This window comes from Martes martes (assembly GCF_963455335.1).
Source record: "Martes martes genome assembly, chromosome: 4".
Classification (NCBI taxonomy): Eukaryota; Metazoa; Chordata; class Mammalia; order Carnivora; family Mustelidae; genus Martes; species Martes martes.
The window spans coordinates 58,909,122-58,927,299 of NC_137891.1; positions in this window are offsets into that span (position 1 = coordinate 58,909,122).

Sequence of the window (18,178 nt, forward strand, 5' to 3'; positions counted from 1 at the left end):
TGCCTGTGTGCAGTTGAACTTTAAAGTTCATTGCAAAGCAGATTATCTTCTGTTCTTTTGCATAGCAATCAGAGTTGAAATTTGTTTGCTACATCAACAAATTAAGGACATTTTCACAAATTGAGAAATAAACAAATATGCCAATTCGTAGGTGGTTTTGCCTTATCCTTTGGATGTGATTTTTAAAATTAGAGCAGTGGTGAAATAGTAAATACTGAAATTTAAGCATAAATGAACACATTCTACAGGTAAATAATGGGGCTATGTATTTTTGTGTTTTTAGTGTTTTTTTTAAAACCTATTCTGATCTTATAACTGTTGTTAGCATTACTAGAGATATGCAAATAATTGCATTATAAACATGTTTATAACTTAGCCAGAACATTGATTTTTATAATTGTCAAAGACATAAGAGTTGACATTTCTTATGTGTCTTTTGATAAACTGCAGTATTAAGTGTATCTTGTCTTTTTGTTTATTGCTACAATTTAAGAACTTTATTTAAAAGCAATTTTGGAAGATTACTAGGAATAGCTTTTGGAGCAATCACTTTTTGAACTATAGCCACATGGTCAACAAGTAAACTACATGACTGATTTCATGTGCATTGTGCATTTTGGCCAATCCAAAGTACTGTATTTCACTGACTAAAAAGCTTCCTTCGCAATATTCATTCTTCTTACATAGTCCCTTGTTGTGACTGCACTTTTGATTATTTAAATATGTTTTAAAGAATTCATTACAGACTTTATTTACCTCTTAAAAGCTAGACTTTTCTGAACTATTCCAGTCTTCCTCCAACCAACTGAAATGTTATAAAAAATTTTAAAACATTGAGAGATGCAGTGCAAATCTTATGATGCACTTTGATATAGTATATGAATTATCTTCTGTTAATTAAAATATGTCCCAATAAGTATGATACCCATAATCTGTGGGTCTTCTACTTAAATCAGACTTAGGTCATTCAGCTTTTATACTAAACACACAAGAAATTTGAAAAACTTGACAGAGCACCTCTGCTTAGGCATGGGAAAAGGAGCACTGGAGTAGGGTTTATTATTATCTCTATCTTAGTAGTTCAATAATGCTGTCATTATAGGAGATACATAGTTAAGCCTTCAGCTTAGGTCTTTGAGACTGGTTTAATATGGACCAGTTTTTCTGGAACCTGCCAAGAACATAAGCAACCAAGCTCTATAAAAGTAATTTTTCCTCGTAGATGACCTAACATTGTACTTTCCAGCTTACTGAAAGCAATTAAATATGTTAATTGCATATATTTTAGTAACTTCTCAAGACATACTGGTACATATTTTAGTATAGAAGATTATCAAGTACAAGAATTATATTCTGCTACTTGCTGACAAATAATGTCAAAAACCTAAATGATCTTAAAGGTCAAAGTGAAAACTAGAATAAAATTTAGCTTTGACCAATTTTAGTAGGTTACTTTATGTTTGAGATCCATAAGTAGCCTTAAGTTTAAAATATTGAAATAGAACTGAAAGATTAGGAAAAACTGTATATCTTGCGGCAAATGATACTTGCATGTTAATAAAGGCTCTTGACTGAAAGGTTTGATGAACACTTGGTGTTTGATCTTTTTAACTTTAATTTTCTCGTTCTCCTGAGAATTCATGAAACTACTTGCTTCAGGACATCTTGCCATATGATTTAATAGCAAGAATTTTTATTTGGTTAAATCAAAGAGATCATTTTATATAGCATTGAAAACAGTTTTCTGACACTTGGTAATTAGTTTACTTGCCAAATTATGGGCAAATCTGCCCAACCTTTTTTTTCTACACTCAAACTATTACCACAAAATTCTGTTTTATTCAGTTAATATTTTGTTTCTATACTAAGATTACTTTATGATTTTTAGGTTCGTTATCTTCCATGTAATTATGGACAAACGACAGTCTCCTTACTTTTGAAGTCTTTATACAAAGAAATACAAATTCAGCTCATGTTAAAAGAGAAATACATTTAGAAGACATCTTGCTGTGCATGGAATGGTCATCTTAGTGTGAGCCGTATTGCTAAATTTACCAATTCTTTCAAAATAGTTCAAATATTCTGAGAAATAATATAAAACTGCTGTTATGGGTGCCTGAGTGGCTCAGTGGGTTAAGCCTCTGCCTTCGGCTCAGGTCATGGTATCAGGGTCCTGGGATCGAGTCCCGCACCGGGTTCTCTGCTTGGCAGGGAGCCTGCTTCCTCCTCTCTCTCTGCCTGTCTCTCTGCCTACTTGTGATCTCTCTCTGTCAAATAAATAAATAAAATCTTTAAAAAAAAAAAAAACTGCTGTTAAAAACTAACGGGTGTTTAACCCTAGAAATTCCTGTCTATATAATTTTCTATAAATAAATTTCATGCAACTTAACAAAGTTTGAATATATCCAGACTTAGTAGTGCTAAGTTGAGCTTTTGATTGGTTATCTCTGTGTTCGAGAAAACATTTTAAGATCTGGAAATCAGTAAATGCCATTGATTTTTATATCACATTTTATTTGCAATATATAAATCTGTTTTAATTCCAGTCATATATGTGCCAAGATTTTACATTTCTATTAAGTTAAACTCTTAAATATTGTACCTAATGATTTCTTGGTTTAAGCAAATATTTATTAACCTAGAAGTATTTTTGGTATGGTAGAGCACAAAACTGGGAGTTAAAGTCTGGAATCTTGTGTTAATTAGCCATGTGATCTTGAACAAATTACTGGGCTTTAATTTCACATTTAGAAAATTAGGAGACTACATATTAATAGGGTGATAATGTTTACCACATTAATTTTTTTAATGAACAAACAAGATTGGATATTGCTTAAATCCAAGATTCCAAACAATACAGATGATAAGATTAGGATTATAAGTGAGGGAAAATGGCTTTGTTGTTACATCTCTTAAAACTAAATTTCAGTTTTGCTTTTTTTTTTTTTTTTTTAGTTTTGCTGCTTTTCATTATTAAATACCATACATCAGTATCACATATATTAATAATTAGAATTAATTTAGAATCCTTGTAGCTTTCTATTGCCTGCTACATAAAGAAAATCCAATTTTAGTTTTGGTTATCAATAATTGTTAATATAAAGGGAATGTTGGCTGTTTTCAAACCAGTATTATGTAATGTAAGCTCAACCCAAAACTCATTTTTCATTCATACCCTAAATCAGTAATTTACGCTGAAACAGATACATGTGTAAATCAATTACTTCATGTATTTCTAGGTTAAAACAAGTTTCCCCCCTCCAATGCCCTGTTGGAATATTGTTTCCTTCCTCTACATTCCCTTCATTGGTCCCTCCATGCCCCCAAGTCATTTGCAAATATTTTCTTTTAACAGTTCTATGATTTTAGCTTTTGCATTTAGGCCTTTGATTTTAAGTTAAATTTTGTATATGGTGTGAGGTAATGATCCAGCCTCATTCTTTCTTATGTGGGCATCCCAGTACCATTTGTTAAAAGAGACTATTCTTTTCCCCATTTAATGACCTTGGTACCCTTGTTGAAAATTTTAAAGTTGCTTTAAGATAGAACTTTCATCTTAACCATCAAATTGTTCTATAAGTTTTGTGTTTGTTGTTACTCTTATATAGGACCCAGGGGCATCAGAATTAGATTTTTTTACCCCTCTGTAGTACTAGATGCTTAGAGTCATTTTTAATATAAAAGTGTCTTACAATATTTGCCTAGATATAAGTTTATATGTTAAGGCCTTTATTTGTGGTAAGATCTATTGCTTCATTATTTAGAGAAGCATGTATATGATGATAGCTTAGGATATGAAAGATTCAAATTTCATGACTTTATTCAATCAGTATGGTCTAAAATCTTTTAATCAGCCTTTTACATCATGAAGTAAGGCTTGTGATTAATTACGTCTATGCATATCAACTGCTCTAGTTCCACTGTTGGATTTTTTGTAATATATCACTAGGATTTTTAACTATAAGGCATGTTAAGTTTTGATGCAGATTTATCAAATATATTTTACTTTTTGAGTCAGTGTAGTGTCATTTCTGTGAATCCCATGTCAAGTATAATTTTGAATTGGAAAGTACATTTTCTTCAGACTATTAAAGATATTTTTTGTCTTTCCATAATTCATCACTTTTGAAAATACATGTTTCTTTAGTTTCTTACAGCCATCATTTGGATCAACCAGTATGTTGCCTTTTGCTATTTGGTTTTTATTTTGATGAAGATCTAAGACTAAATTTATAGTCCAAGAAAGTCACAAGCTAATTTATGGTGAGATTCTAGATTCAGATTATAGTTCAAATTAGAATAAACAAGGTGCTTAGATTCTAGACATGACCTATGACAGCTACATCCAGAAAAGGAAGTCATGTTTGTTAGAATATTGACATAAACAATACACAGAATATTGAAATGGTAGCATTGAGATAGGGAGGTAATGCATGAGGTGTGCCTATGAAATAGTAAATGCTTAAATATATAACATTTCTATCCAAATGAACATTATCCTTTACTTAGGGCTATTGTTGTTCAAAATGTTTCCAGACTTTAGAGCTTATAATAAGCGTTCTTTTGAATAGCCTCATTAGTGTGAGATGCTTTTCTTTAAATGTTTTGCAATAGCCAGTAAATGTTTTTTGGTGTGTTTTTGTTTTGTTTTGTTTTGTTTTTTTAATCTAAACCTACTGAATAAAGGTAAATGGCCAGGCTCGTTCTGGAAGAAGGTGTATAACTAGAAGAATTAGAGTGGCTTTCTCATGTAGCCACTAATCTGGTTTAGGTATCAGGGCATGTCACAAAAACCAAAAAGAAGAATGTAGCAGCATCAAAGTTGTAATTCAAATGGGTTTTATAAAATTGTTCTCTTACAATGTGCACATCTCTGTTACTTTGCTCAAAGTAGACAGGGTTTAAGCATCGTGCTTCCAACATTTTGGAATGTTGTTTTTTTTCCAACATCACATTGAAAGACTATTCCTGTTCTGGGCAAGAACAGGCTCTATCTGGTAAAGTACCATACCATTTTTTAACACTGAAGTTACTCTAATGAAAACCTATTCCTAAAGATTTGAATCCAGGAAGTTTCACTGACTAGTGAAATGGCTATACTAAAGTTATAAAAGGCCAAAAGCTTGTGAAACTAAAACAATTTATTTGTTTTTTAATGCAACTGTTACCATTCTTTTCCTAGTGGCAATTTTTGTGTTATGCATATCTTCTAAAAACTAGATTGTAAGACAGTAGAAATGAAGGGGGAGAATTATTTTATTTTTTAGGGGTGTTGCTCTGTTATCTTTCCTGGTACCCAGCACAGTACCTTTACATAGCAAGCATTGAATAAATGTTGAGTTGAAGCAAACCCGCTGGTGTGTAAAGGTAGTGTCTCAGTCATATTCCACTGCAACCTTATGTTTTATGTCTTAATTACTCATACGTAATTATTGAAATAAAAGATTAGTCTGAGGCCAACTGGAGATATCTGCACATCATCTAGTCTGCCACTTGCAGGGAAGAGTACTGAATTGGAAAAGCAGGAAAGCTTGGTTCGAGAACATTGTTAATGATCCAGCTTTTTGATGTTCTCCCTAAAAATAATAGTCTCTGAATAAACATTATTCTAAAGAAGATACAGAAATAACCAACGGTAAGTGCAAACCTCATGTCATAAGTCCTTAGGGAAATAATAAACCACAATAAGATATTTATGATAGCTATTTTTTAAAAGGGCAAAAATAAATGTTGGCCCAGATGTGTAAAAACTTGCAACTTAAAAGTTGCAGGTGTGAACATAAAATGGAACAGCTGCTATAGAAAACAGTTTGGTACTTCAAAAAATTAAAAGGAAGGGTTCCAGTTCAAGATGGCGATGTGGAAGATTGAGCTCACCTCCTCCAGAGAGCATGCCAGATGACATCTATTAACAGAACAATTGCTCCTGAGGAAGAACAGGCTGACTGAACAGCTACTGAAAAACAAAGAATAGCAAGAGAAATGGAGACACGCCACAGTTTGAAAGAGTAACTGGTATATCCAGGTAGCCAGCAAAAGTCACTAAACACACATAATCTGCATAGGGGACATCATACACAAGACCATCGCTTCAACTTTAGAAGAAGTAGCCATTTCACCTAATCGACAGGAATAAAAAAGAATATCAAGCAAATGGAGAGATAGGAACACATTCCAAAAGAAAGAACAAAAACTAAGAAAAAGAAAATGGAACAGACAAGCAAAATGCCTGATAAGGAATTTAATGATCACAAAGATACTGAGTTGGAGAAAATGGAGAACTCAGTGAGACCTCCAATAAAGAGATAGAAAATATTAAACAGAATCAAAGTTGAAGAATACAATGAGTAAAAAACACACTAGAGAGAATCAACACTAGATCAGAAGATGCAAAAGAACATACCAGGATCTGAAAGAAAGAATAATACACAAACTGAACAGAAAAGTGAGAGAAAAATGAGAATAACTTAAGAGATCTCTTGCACAACATCAATCAAACAAACATTTGTATTATAGGGGTCCCAGAGGAAGAGAGAGAGAAAGGTGTAGAAAATTTATTTGAACAAATAACTGTAAAATTTCCTAACCTAGGGTAGGAAAAAGACATCCAAGTCCAAGAAGAACAGAAATTTCTAACAAGATATAGAGACTCTTAAAAGCAGAAAGAAAATTAAAAAAGGGGCCCCTGGGTGGCTCAGTGGGTTAAATCCTCTGCCTTCAGCTCAGGTCATGATCTCAGGGTCCTGGGATCGAGCCTCACGCTGGGCTCTCTGCCCAGTGGTGAGCCTGCTTCCTCCTCTTTCTCTGCCTGTCTCTCTGCCTACTTGTGATCTCTGTCTGTCAAATAAATAAAATCTTAAAAAAAAAAAAAGAAAGAAAGAAAAAACAAAAAGAATCAAAAGCAAAAAAAAAAAAGTTACCTACAAGGGAAAATTTATAAGACTATCAGTTGATTTTTTTAAGCAGAAACTGCAAGCCACAAGAGAGGGACATGATATATTCAAAGTGCTGGAAGGAAAAAATTAATAACAAGAATACTCAATAAGGTTGTCATTCAAATACAAAGGAGAGGTAAAGATTTTCCCAGACAAACAAAAGATAAAGGAGTTTATCACCATAAAACTAACCTTAAAAAAAAACTAACAAAAAAATGGGATTTCTTTAAGTGGAAAAGAAATGGCCATAATTAGGGGTACCTGGGTGACTCCGTAGGTTAAAGCCTCTGTCTTTGGCTCAGGTCATGATCCCAAGGTCCTGGGATGGAGCCCCACATCGGGCTCTCTGCTCAGCCGGGAGCCTGCTTCCCCCTCTTTCTCTGCCTGTCTCTCTGCCTACTTATGATCACTGTCTGTCAAATAAATAAATAAAATCTTTTTTAAAAAGATGTAAAATATGACAAAAATATACATAAAATGTGGGGAAAGAGGTAAAAAAGGAAGATAGAGGGGGAAAGAATATTTTTTCCCTTTTTTAAAAAAATGTGTTTGGACTTAAATGACCATTGAATTAATATGGACTATTATTTACTTAGTATATGTTATGTGGACCTCATGATAACCACAAACCTATGATAGATACACAAAAAGTAAAGAAAAAGAAAGCCAAACAAAGCACTGCAGATATTCCTCAATCACAAAGAGAACAAAGAACTACAAAAACTCCTCTCCATCTCCCCATGTTTAAGTTTTTAAAATAGCAGTAAGTACATGCCTAAATGTAAATGGCCTAAATGTAAATGACCTAAATGATATAATCAAAAGACACAGAGTGGCAGAAAGGCTAAAAAAACAATACCCATCTACATGTTCCTAGAAGAGACTCTCTACAGACCTAAAGATGCACACAGACTAAAGGTGAAGGGATGGAAAAACATTCACCATGCAAATGGAAACAAAAAAAGCCAGGGCAGCAATACTTTAATCAGACAAAATAGACTTTAAAACAAAGACTGTAACAAGAGACAAAGAAGGGCGTTACATTATGGTAAAGAAATCAATCCAACAAGAGGATATAACAATTGTAAATATCTACACACCCAACACTGGGAGCACCTAAATACACAAGGCAAATACTAATAAACGTAAAGAGAGAAACTGATAGTAATGCAATAATAGTAGGGGACTTTACTACTCCACTCACATCAATGATAGGCCATCCAGACAGAAAATCAATAAGGAAACAATGTCTTTAAATGACACATTGGATCAGATGGACATAACAGATATATAGAAAACATTACATCCAAAAACAACAGAATACACATTCTTTTCAAGGGCACGTGGAACATTCTCCAGAATAGATCACATATTAGGCCATAAAACAAGATTCAATAAATTTAAGAAGACTGAATCATACCAGGCTTCTCTTCCAATGAAAATAGTATGAAACTAGAAATAATTCACAAGAAAAACATTGGAAAAAACACAAACACGTGGAGACTAAAAATGATACTAAACAACCAACGGGTCAATGAAGCAATCAGAGAAATTTAAAAAAAAAATACATGGACACAAATGAAAACAAAAACAAAATGGTCCAAAATCTCTGGGACACAGTGAAAGCAGTTCTAAGAGGGAAGTTTACAGTAGTTCAGGTCTGCCTCAAGAAACAAGGAAAAACTCAAACAGGTATGCCTGGCTGGCCATGTCATCAGAGCATGCAACTCTTCATCTTGAGGTTGTGGGTTCCAGCCCTGTGTTGAGTGTAGAGACTACTTAAAATTAGTATCTTAAAAAAAAAAAAAAAAAAAAAAAAAAAAGACAAAGCTCAATCTCAACTGTGCCTAAAGGAACTAGAAAAAGAATAAACAAAACCCAAGGTGAGTAGAAGAAAGGAAAGAACAAAAGTCAGGACAGAAATAAATAATATAGAGACTAGAAAAGCAATAGAAAAATAAAGATAAAATAGAAAAAGATAAAATTGACTAACCCTTAGCCAGACTCATCAAGAAAAAAAGAGAGGGGGCATCTGGGTGGCTCAGATGGTTAAGCATCTGCCTTTAGCTCACGTCATGATCTTAGGGTCCTGGGAATAGCTCTGTGTCAGGCTCCCTGCTCAGTGGGGAGTCTTGCTTCCTCTCCCTCTGCCTTTCTCCTCTGCTCATGTGTGTGTGTGTGTGTGCTTGCACTCTTTCTCTCTCAAATGAATAAATAAAATCTTTAAAATAAAAAGAAGAAAGAGAAAGGATTTAAATAAATAAAATCAGGAAAGAGAGAGAAGTAACAACTAACAAAAATACAAAGGATTATAAGAGAATACTATGAAAAAAATTTTTTAAAATGGATAAATTCCTAGAAACATAATCTTCCAGAACTGAAACAGGAAGAAATAGAAAAGCTTTTTTAAAATTTTTTATTTATTTTTTTAATTTCTTTTCACTGTTTCAGAATTCATTGTTTATGCACCACACCCAGTGCTCCATGCAATATGTGCCCTCCACAATACCCACCACCAGGCTCACCCAACCTCCCACACCACGCCCCTCCAAAACCCTAAGATTGTTTTTCAGAGTCTCTCATGGTTCGTCTTCCCTTCCAATTTCCACCAACTCCCTTCTCCTCTCCATCTCCCCATGTCCTCCGTGTTATTTCTTATTCTCCACAAATAAGCAAAACCGTGTGATAATTGACTCTCTCTGCTTGACTTATTTCACTCAGCATAATCTCTTCCAGTCCCGTCCTTGTTGATACACAAGTTGGGTATTCATCCTTTCTGATGGAGGCATAATACTCCATAGTATATATGACCACATCTTCCTTATCCATTCGTCTGTTGAAGGGCATCTTGGTTCTTTCCACAGTTTGGCAACTGTGACCATTGCTGCTATGAACATTAGGGTACAGATGGCCCTTCTTTTCACTACATCTATATCTTTGGAGTAAATACCCAACAGTGCAATTGCGGGGTCATAGGGAAGCTCTATTTTTAAAGGATATAGAAAATCTTAACAACAAATTACAAGTAATGAAATTGAATTGGTCATCAAGAAACTATCAAAAAAATAAAAGTCCAGGATCACACAGATTCCCAAGTGAATTCTACCAGACATTTAAACAAGAGTTAAAACCTACTCTCTTTAGGGGCAGCTGGGTGGCTCAGATGGTTAAGTGTCTGACTTTAGCTCAGGTCATGATCCCAGGGTCCTGGGGTCAAGCCCCGCATTGAGCTCCCTGCTGAGCACAGAGCTTCTCCCCCTCCTTCTGACATTCCCTCCACTTGTGCTCTCTGGCTCTGTCTATATCTCTATCAAATAAATAAATAAATAAATAAATCTATCTTGAAACACAAACAAACAACAAAAAACGACTATTCTCTTCAAACTATTCCAAAACAGAAGAGGAAGGGAAGCTTCCAAATGCATTCCATAAGACCAGAATTACCCTAATAGCAAAACCAGACAAAGACACACACACACACAAAAACTATAGGCCAAAATCCCTGACGTACATGCAAAACTCAACAAAATATTAGCAAACCACATATAATAATACATTAAAAAGATTATTCACCATGATCAGTGAAACTTATTCTTGGGATATAAGGAACGTTGCAAAACAAGGTCATATACCACACCAACAAAATGATAAAATCTTATGATCTCAATAAATGCAAAAACAAAACAAAACAAACAAACAAAAAAACACCAGTTAACAAGATTCAACATCCACTCATGACAAAAACAACAAAATGAAGTTAGAAGGAACACACCTCAACATAATAAAGGTCATATATGAAAACCCCACAGTGAACATGATACTCAATGGGGGAATATTGAGAGCTTTCCCTCTGAGGTAAGGAACAAGACAAGAATGTCTATTCTTACCACTTTGATTCAGCATAGTACTAGATATCCTAGCCATAGTAATTAGACAAGAAAAAGAAATAAGAGGCATCCATATTGGTAAAGAAGAAGTTAAATCGTCACTTCTTATCCCTCTCCCTCTGTTTCTCCCCCTGCTCACTCTCTATCTCAAATAAATAAATGAATAAAATCTTTTTGAAAAATGTATACAATTCTAAAGAAGCCAAACAACATCAAAACAAACAAACAATCCAATTAAAAACGGTCAGGGGACTTGAGTAGACATATAGACACACAGATGGCCAACAGACATATGAAAAATGCTCAATACCACTAAGCATCAGGGAAATGCAAATCAAAACCACAATGAGATACCACTTCACACCTGTTAGAATAACTGAAATCAAGAAGACAAGAAACAACAAATGTTGGCAAGGATGTGGAGAAAAAAGAAACTTTGTGCATTGTTGGTGGGAATGTAAATTGCTATAGCCACTGTGGGAAACAGAATCAGAGTTTCCTCAAAAAATTAAAAATAGAAATATGAGAAGGATCTGGGTAGTACAGTCAGTTGAGCGTCCAACTCTTGGTTTTGGCTCAGATTGTGATCTCAGGGTTGTGAGACAGAGCTCCACATCAGGCTCTGTGCTCAGTGTGGAGTTTGCTTGGGATTCTCTTTTTCTCTTCTGCTGCACCTCCCCCTCCAAAATATATAAATAAACCTTTAAAAAATAAAAATAGAAATACCATATGATCTAGTAATTGCACTATTGGTTATTTACCCAGGGGAAAAAAAAAAACAAAAGTTATACTTACCCCTGTTTATTGCAGCATTATTTATAATATACAAGACATGGAAACAATCTAAGTGTTCATCAATAGACAGATGGATAAGGAAAATGTACACACACACAATGGAATATTACTCAGCTATAAAAAAGGTGAGATCATGTCATTTGAGACAACATCGATGGACCTAGAGGTTATTATGCTAGGTGAAATAAGACTGAGAAAGACAAATACCTACCATATGACTCCACTCATAAATGGAATCTTTAAAAAAGGAATAAACAAATCAGAACTATAAATACAGAGAACAAATTGATGGTTGCCAGAAGGAAGGCGGGTAGGAGGTTGGGCAAAATGGGTGAAGAGCAGAAAGAGATACAGGCCTCCATGTATGGGATATATAAGTTATCAGAATAAAAAGCACAGTGTAAAGAGTATAGTCAATGATGTTGTAATGGTGATATAATAGGACAGATGGTAACTACACTTGTGGTGAACAAAGCATAATGTATAAACTTGCCAAATCACTAAGTTGTACACCTGAAACTAATGTAACATTTTGTGTCAACTATATTTAAATTTTAAAAACTGTTTAAAAAGTTAAACAGAATTATCATATGACTCAGCATTTACACTCCTAGATAAATGCTCAAAATTCCTAATGAAATTTTAAACATCAAAATAGCTAGCTGAAGGAGAAAAAAAATAGTTATGATTACAAGATACTCTTCCAAAAAAGAGTAAAATTTTTTGAGGGGCAACTATCTATCTTAAGGAAATTCATAGAGGCAACTATCTATCTTAAGGAAATTCATAGAGGCAACTATCTATCTTAAGGAAATTCATAGCCTTTATTATATATTACAGAATGAGAAAACAAATAAAGCATTAAATTTAAAACATTTAAAAAAAAGTGCCAAGGAAAGCAGGATGAAAGAATTAACAAAACTATGGGATGCCTGGGTGGCTCAATTGGTTGAGCGGCTGCCTTGGCTCAGGTCGTGATCATGGAGTCCTGGAGTCCCGCACTGGGCTCCTTGCTCAGTGGGGAGCCTGCTTCTCCCTCTGTCTCTGCCTGCCACTTTGCCTGCTTGTGCTCTTTCTCGCTCTCTGACAAATAAATAAATAAAATCTTAAAAAAAAAAGAATTAACAAAACTAGAAACAGAAAATGGGAATTAGTAGATTATAAGGACATTTATAAATATGAGATGATTCAGAATAGATAAATTTATGGGACATACCAAGAGAAAAATGGGAAGGCAAAAATGCACAGATAAAATCAAAAGAAAAAACAATGCCCAATATTTGTTATGAGAAAAGTTATACACAAAAAAATGATTCCAATAAATTTTTGAATTGTGATTGATTTATTAGGAAAATATAAGTTATGAAAACTAAACCAAGATAAAATCTAAGTTGACCAATGAACCATGGAAGAAAATGACGTAATTGTCAAGGTATTTCTCCCAAAGAGGTATAAGACTAGATTATTTTTACAGTTAAGTGTTTGGTGTTTTAATATTTAAGGAACATAATTCCCTTAGAAAATTATTCTAGCATATAAAAAAAGATGGCAAATTTCCAAGTAACTCTTATAAAACTGTATCTTGAAATCAATCCCTGACCAAACATCCCCTCCTAAAAAAAAGAGAGAAAAGAAAAAAAAAAAAAGAAAGATATTCACAGAAACCTCTTCCACAGGCATATAGAGGCAAAAATTCTAAGTGAAATAATAGCAGATCAAATCCAGACTATAGTCAAAGAATACTACACCATAATTGAGATTTATTCTAAGAAAGCAAAGATGGATGAAGGCAAGAAAATGTATTGATATAAATTTACCAAAGGAAAAAAGTAAGATCATCTCAATAGACATTTAAAAGTCATTTGGTAAAATATTATTTCTACTCCTGATTTTAACCTAATAATTAGGAACAGAATATATCATACATTATTTTAAAACAATATCAGCCAATAGTTATCACACTGAACATAAAATATTCATCAGAGGACTTTTCATTAAAAAAGAGGACAAAATAACAAGTGTTGGTGAGGGTTTGGAGAAAAGGGAGCTCTTGTGCACTGTTGGTGGGAATGTAAATTGGTGTGGCCACCATGGAAAGCAGTATGGAGTTTCCTTACAAAATTAAAAATAAAACTATCATATGATTCACCATCGCACTTCTGGATATTTATCCAAAGAAAACAAAAGCACTAACTCGAAAAGACATATGCTACTCCCCACTCTGCCCATGATCATTGTAGCATTATTTACAATAGCTAAGATATGTAAACAATCTAAGTATTCATCGGTGAATGAATGAAGAAAATGCCATATATATACATATATACACACACATATATGTATATACACATAAACACACACACACAGAGAATGGAATACTATTTAGCCATTAAAAAGAATGAAATTTTGCCATTTGCAACAACATGATGGACCTTGAAAGCATTATGCTAAGTGTAATAAGTCAGAAAGACAAAGATGAGTACCATACAAACTCACTTATATGTGGAACCTACAGACCAAACCAAAACAACACAAATCAAGCTCATAGATACAGAGAACAGATAGACTGGTCATTGCCAGAGGTGGAAGGTGGGGGGCTGAAATAAGTAAAAGAGATCAAAAGGTACAAATTTCCTGATTAAATAAGTCATGGGAAGGTAACATTCAGTATGACGACTATAGTTAATAATACTGTGTTGCATATTTTTAAGTTGCTGAGAGTTGATTTTAAAAGTTCTCATCATAAGAGGTTTTTTCCTAACTATGTATGTGAAAGATATTAACTAGACTTATTGTGATGACCATTTTGCAATATATACAAATATCAAGTCATGTTGTACACCTGAAACCAACTAATATGGTGTTTTATGTCAATTACATCCCTTAAAAAAAAGAGAGAGAGAGAACCAACATAAGAATACTTGCTATCAATACACTACTATTTCTTGGAAATTTCCAGAAAGTTGTAATTTTTTTAATTAGGTATAAATACTGGAGAGAAAAAAAAGACAATAATGTGTGCAGGCAATATGATGTCTCACAGAAAGTCTTCAAAGTGTCAACTGAAAAATTCTGAAGTCTAGAAGAAAGAAGTTGAAAATGCAGTGGACATTTTTGTGGGATGTTTTGTTTGTTTACTTTTGTTTTAGCTGTATATCATATAAGTTCCCATCCTGGATTTGGAAAAATAACCATCATCTAAATACAAGTAAGGGTGGGGCTCCCATCCTATTAGAGAAGCCAAAAAGAGACTTCTTCCCAGCTTCCAGACTACCCATGCAATGAGATGTGATCGAGGAACCCTCATCCTTCCAATACTTGCTTTTTGTTTTCTATCTTGGCTTCAGTTGAAGACTATGAGTCTTACAGAAATTGATGTTAAAGGTAGGTTAAGGGTAACAAACTCTTAGGAAAAATGGGGGAATCTGATTTTTTTTTAAATTACCTTGGCCAGGTAGGTAGGGTCAAAGGAGTGGTAGGGTCAAAGGAGTGGCAATTCTATAGTATTGATAAATGGCAATCTGAAAATCAAGAGCTCGGGGAGGTTAAATAGCTTATTCAAGTTATTTCTTGCCCATTGAGGACAGGGCTTTAAATGCTTGCAAAGCACTTATCAAAGAAGAAAATTGAAGATATAAAGAATTAACAGAGGAGGAGTCAAGATGGCGGAGAAGTAGCAGGCTGAGACGACATCGGGTAGCAGGAGATCAGCTAGATAGCTTATCTAACCATTGTGAACACGTACAAATCCAACGGGAAATCGAAGAGAAGAAGAGCAACAATTCTAGAAACAGAAAATCGATCACTTTCTGAAAGGTAGGACCTGCGGAGAAGTGAATCCAAAGTGACGGGAAGATAGACCCCGGGGGGAGGGGCCGGCTCCCGGCAAGCAGCGGAGCAACGGAGCACAAAATCGGGACTTTTAAAAGTCTGCTCCACTGGGAGACATCGCTCCAGAGGCTAAACCGGGGGGAAACCCAGGCGGGGTCAGCATAACCCCAGGTCCCGCAGGGTCACAGAAGGACCTCAGGTGTCTGAGTGCTGCAGAGCTCACAGGTATTAGAGCGGGGAAGCTGGATACAGCGACAAAACCAAGGAGTGAGCTCTCAGCCCGGGGTTACCTTGTGCCGGTCGCAGGTTGGGTGGGCTCGGAGCGCGGTTGGAGGCCATGGAGATGGAAGCGACCGGGCGTTTTTCTCCAGGTTCCAGCAATTCACTGCTTTCCTCAAGGCGCGACCGCAGGCCAGGGAGGCGGGGCGGTTGGGCACTTTTCTCTGAGGGCGCACTGAGGAGCGGAACTCCAAGCTCTTGGCTCCTCCGGGCGAGAGATTGGGAGGCCGCCATCTTCATTCCCGTCCTCCGGAACTCTACGGAAAGCACTCAGGGAACAAAAGCTCCCGAAAGCAAACCCGAGCGGATTACTTAGCCCAGCCCCTGGCAAGGACAGTACAATTCCGCCTGCGGCAAAGACACTTGAGAATCACTACAACAGGCCCCTCCCCCAGAAGAACAACAAGAAACCCATCCAAAACCAACTTCACTCACCAAGAACAGTGGAAATCCACAGCAGGAGAAAGCAAATCTTATCTGGACAAAATGACAAGGAGGAAAAACTCACCTCAAAAAAAAGAACAAGAGGCCGTACCAAAGGCTGGAGACCTAATCAATACGGACATTGGTAACATGACAGATCTAGAGTTCAGAATGACAATTCTCAAGGTTCTAGCCAGGCTCGAAAAAGGCATAGAAGATATTAGAGAAACCCTCTCCGGAGAGATAAAAGCCCTTTCTGGAGAAATAAAAGAACTAAAATAAAAAAATCTATTTTTTGATTTTAAAAGAACTGAAATCAAAAAAAGCTATTAATGAGGTGCAATCAAAAATGGAAGCTCTCACTGCTAGGATAAATGAGGCAGAAGAAAGAATTAGTGACATAGAAGACCAAATGACAGAGAATAAAGAAGCTGAACAAAAGAGAGACAAACAAATACTGGACCACGAGGAGAGAATTCGAGAGATAAGCGAGACCATAAGACGACACAACATTAGAATAATTGGGATTCCAGAAGAAGAAGAGAGAGAGAGGGGAGCAGAAGGTATATTGGAGACAATTATTGGAGAGAATTTCCCTAATATGGCAAAGGGAACAAACATCAAAATCCAGGAAATGCTAAGAACGCCCCTCAAAATCAATAAAAATAGGTCCACACCTCGTCACCTGATAGTAAAATTTACAAGTCTTAGTGACAAAGAGAAAATCCTGAAAGCAGCCCGGGAAAAGAAGTCTGTAACATACAAGGGCAAAAACATTAGATTGGCAGCGGACCTATCCACAGAGACCTGGCAGGCCAGAAAGAACTGGCATGATATATTCAGAGCACTAAACGAGAAAAACATGCAGCCAAGAATACTATATCCATCTAGGCTATCATTGAAAATAGAAGGAGAGATAAAGAGCTTCTAGGAAAAACAAAAGCTGAAAGAATTTGAAAACACCAAACCAGCTCTACAGGAAATATTGAAAGGGGTCCTCTAAGCAGAGAGAGACCCTAAAAGTAGTAGATCAGAAAGAAACAGAGACAATATACAGTAACAGTCACCTTACAGGCAATACAATGGCACTAAATTCATATCTCTCAATAGTAACCCTGAATGTTAATGGGCTAAATGCCCCAATCAAAAGACACAGGGTATCAGAATGGATAAAAAAACAAAACCCATCAATATGCTGCCTACAAGAAACTCATTTTAGACCCAAAGACACCTCCAGACTTAAAGTGAGGGGGTGGAAAACAATGTACCATGCTAATGGACATCAGAAGAAAGCTGGGGTGGCAATCCTTATATCAGATCAATTAGATTTTAAGCCAAAGACTATAATAAGAGATGAGGAAGGACACTATATCATACTCAAAGGGTCTGTCCAACAAGAAGATCTAACAATCTTAAATATCTATTCCCCTAACATGGGAGCAGCCAACTATATAAACCAATTAATAACAAAATCAAAGAAATACATCGACAGTAATACAATAATAGCATGGGACTTTAACACTCCCGTCACTGAAATGGACAGATCATCTAAGCAAAAGATCAACAAGGAAATAAAGGCCTTAAATGACACACTGGAGTAGATGGACATCACAGATATATTCAGAACATTCCATCCCAAAGCAACAGAATATACATTCTTCTCTAGTGCACATGGAACATTCTCCAGAATAGACCACATCCTGGGTCATAAATCAGGTCTCAATCAGTACCAAAAGATCGAGATTATTCCCTGCATATTTTCAGACCACAATGCTCTGCAGCTAGAACTCAATCACAAGAGGAAATTTGGAAAGAACGCAAATACATGGAGACTAAACACCATCCTTCTAAAAAATGAATGGGTCAACCAGGAAATTAAAGAAGAATTGAAAAAAATAATGGAAACAAATGATAATGAAAACACAACGGTTCAAAATCTGTGGGACACAACAAAGGCAGTCCTGAGAGGAAAATATATAGCGGTGCAAGCCTTTCTCAAGAAACAAGAAAGGTCTCAAGTACACAACC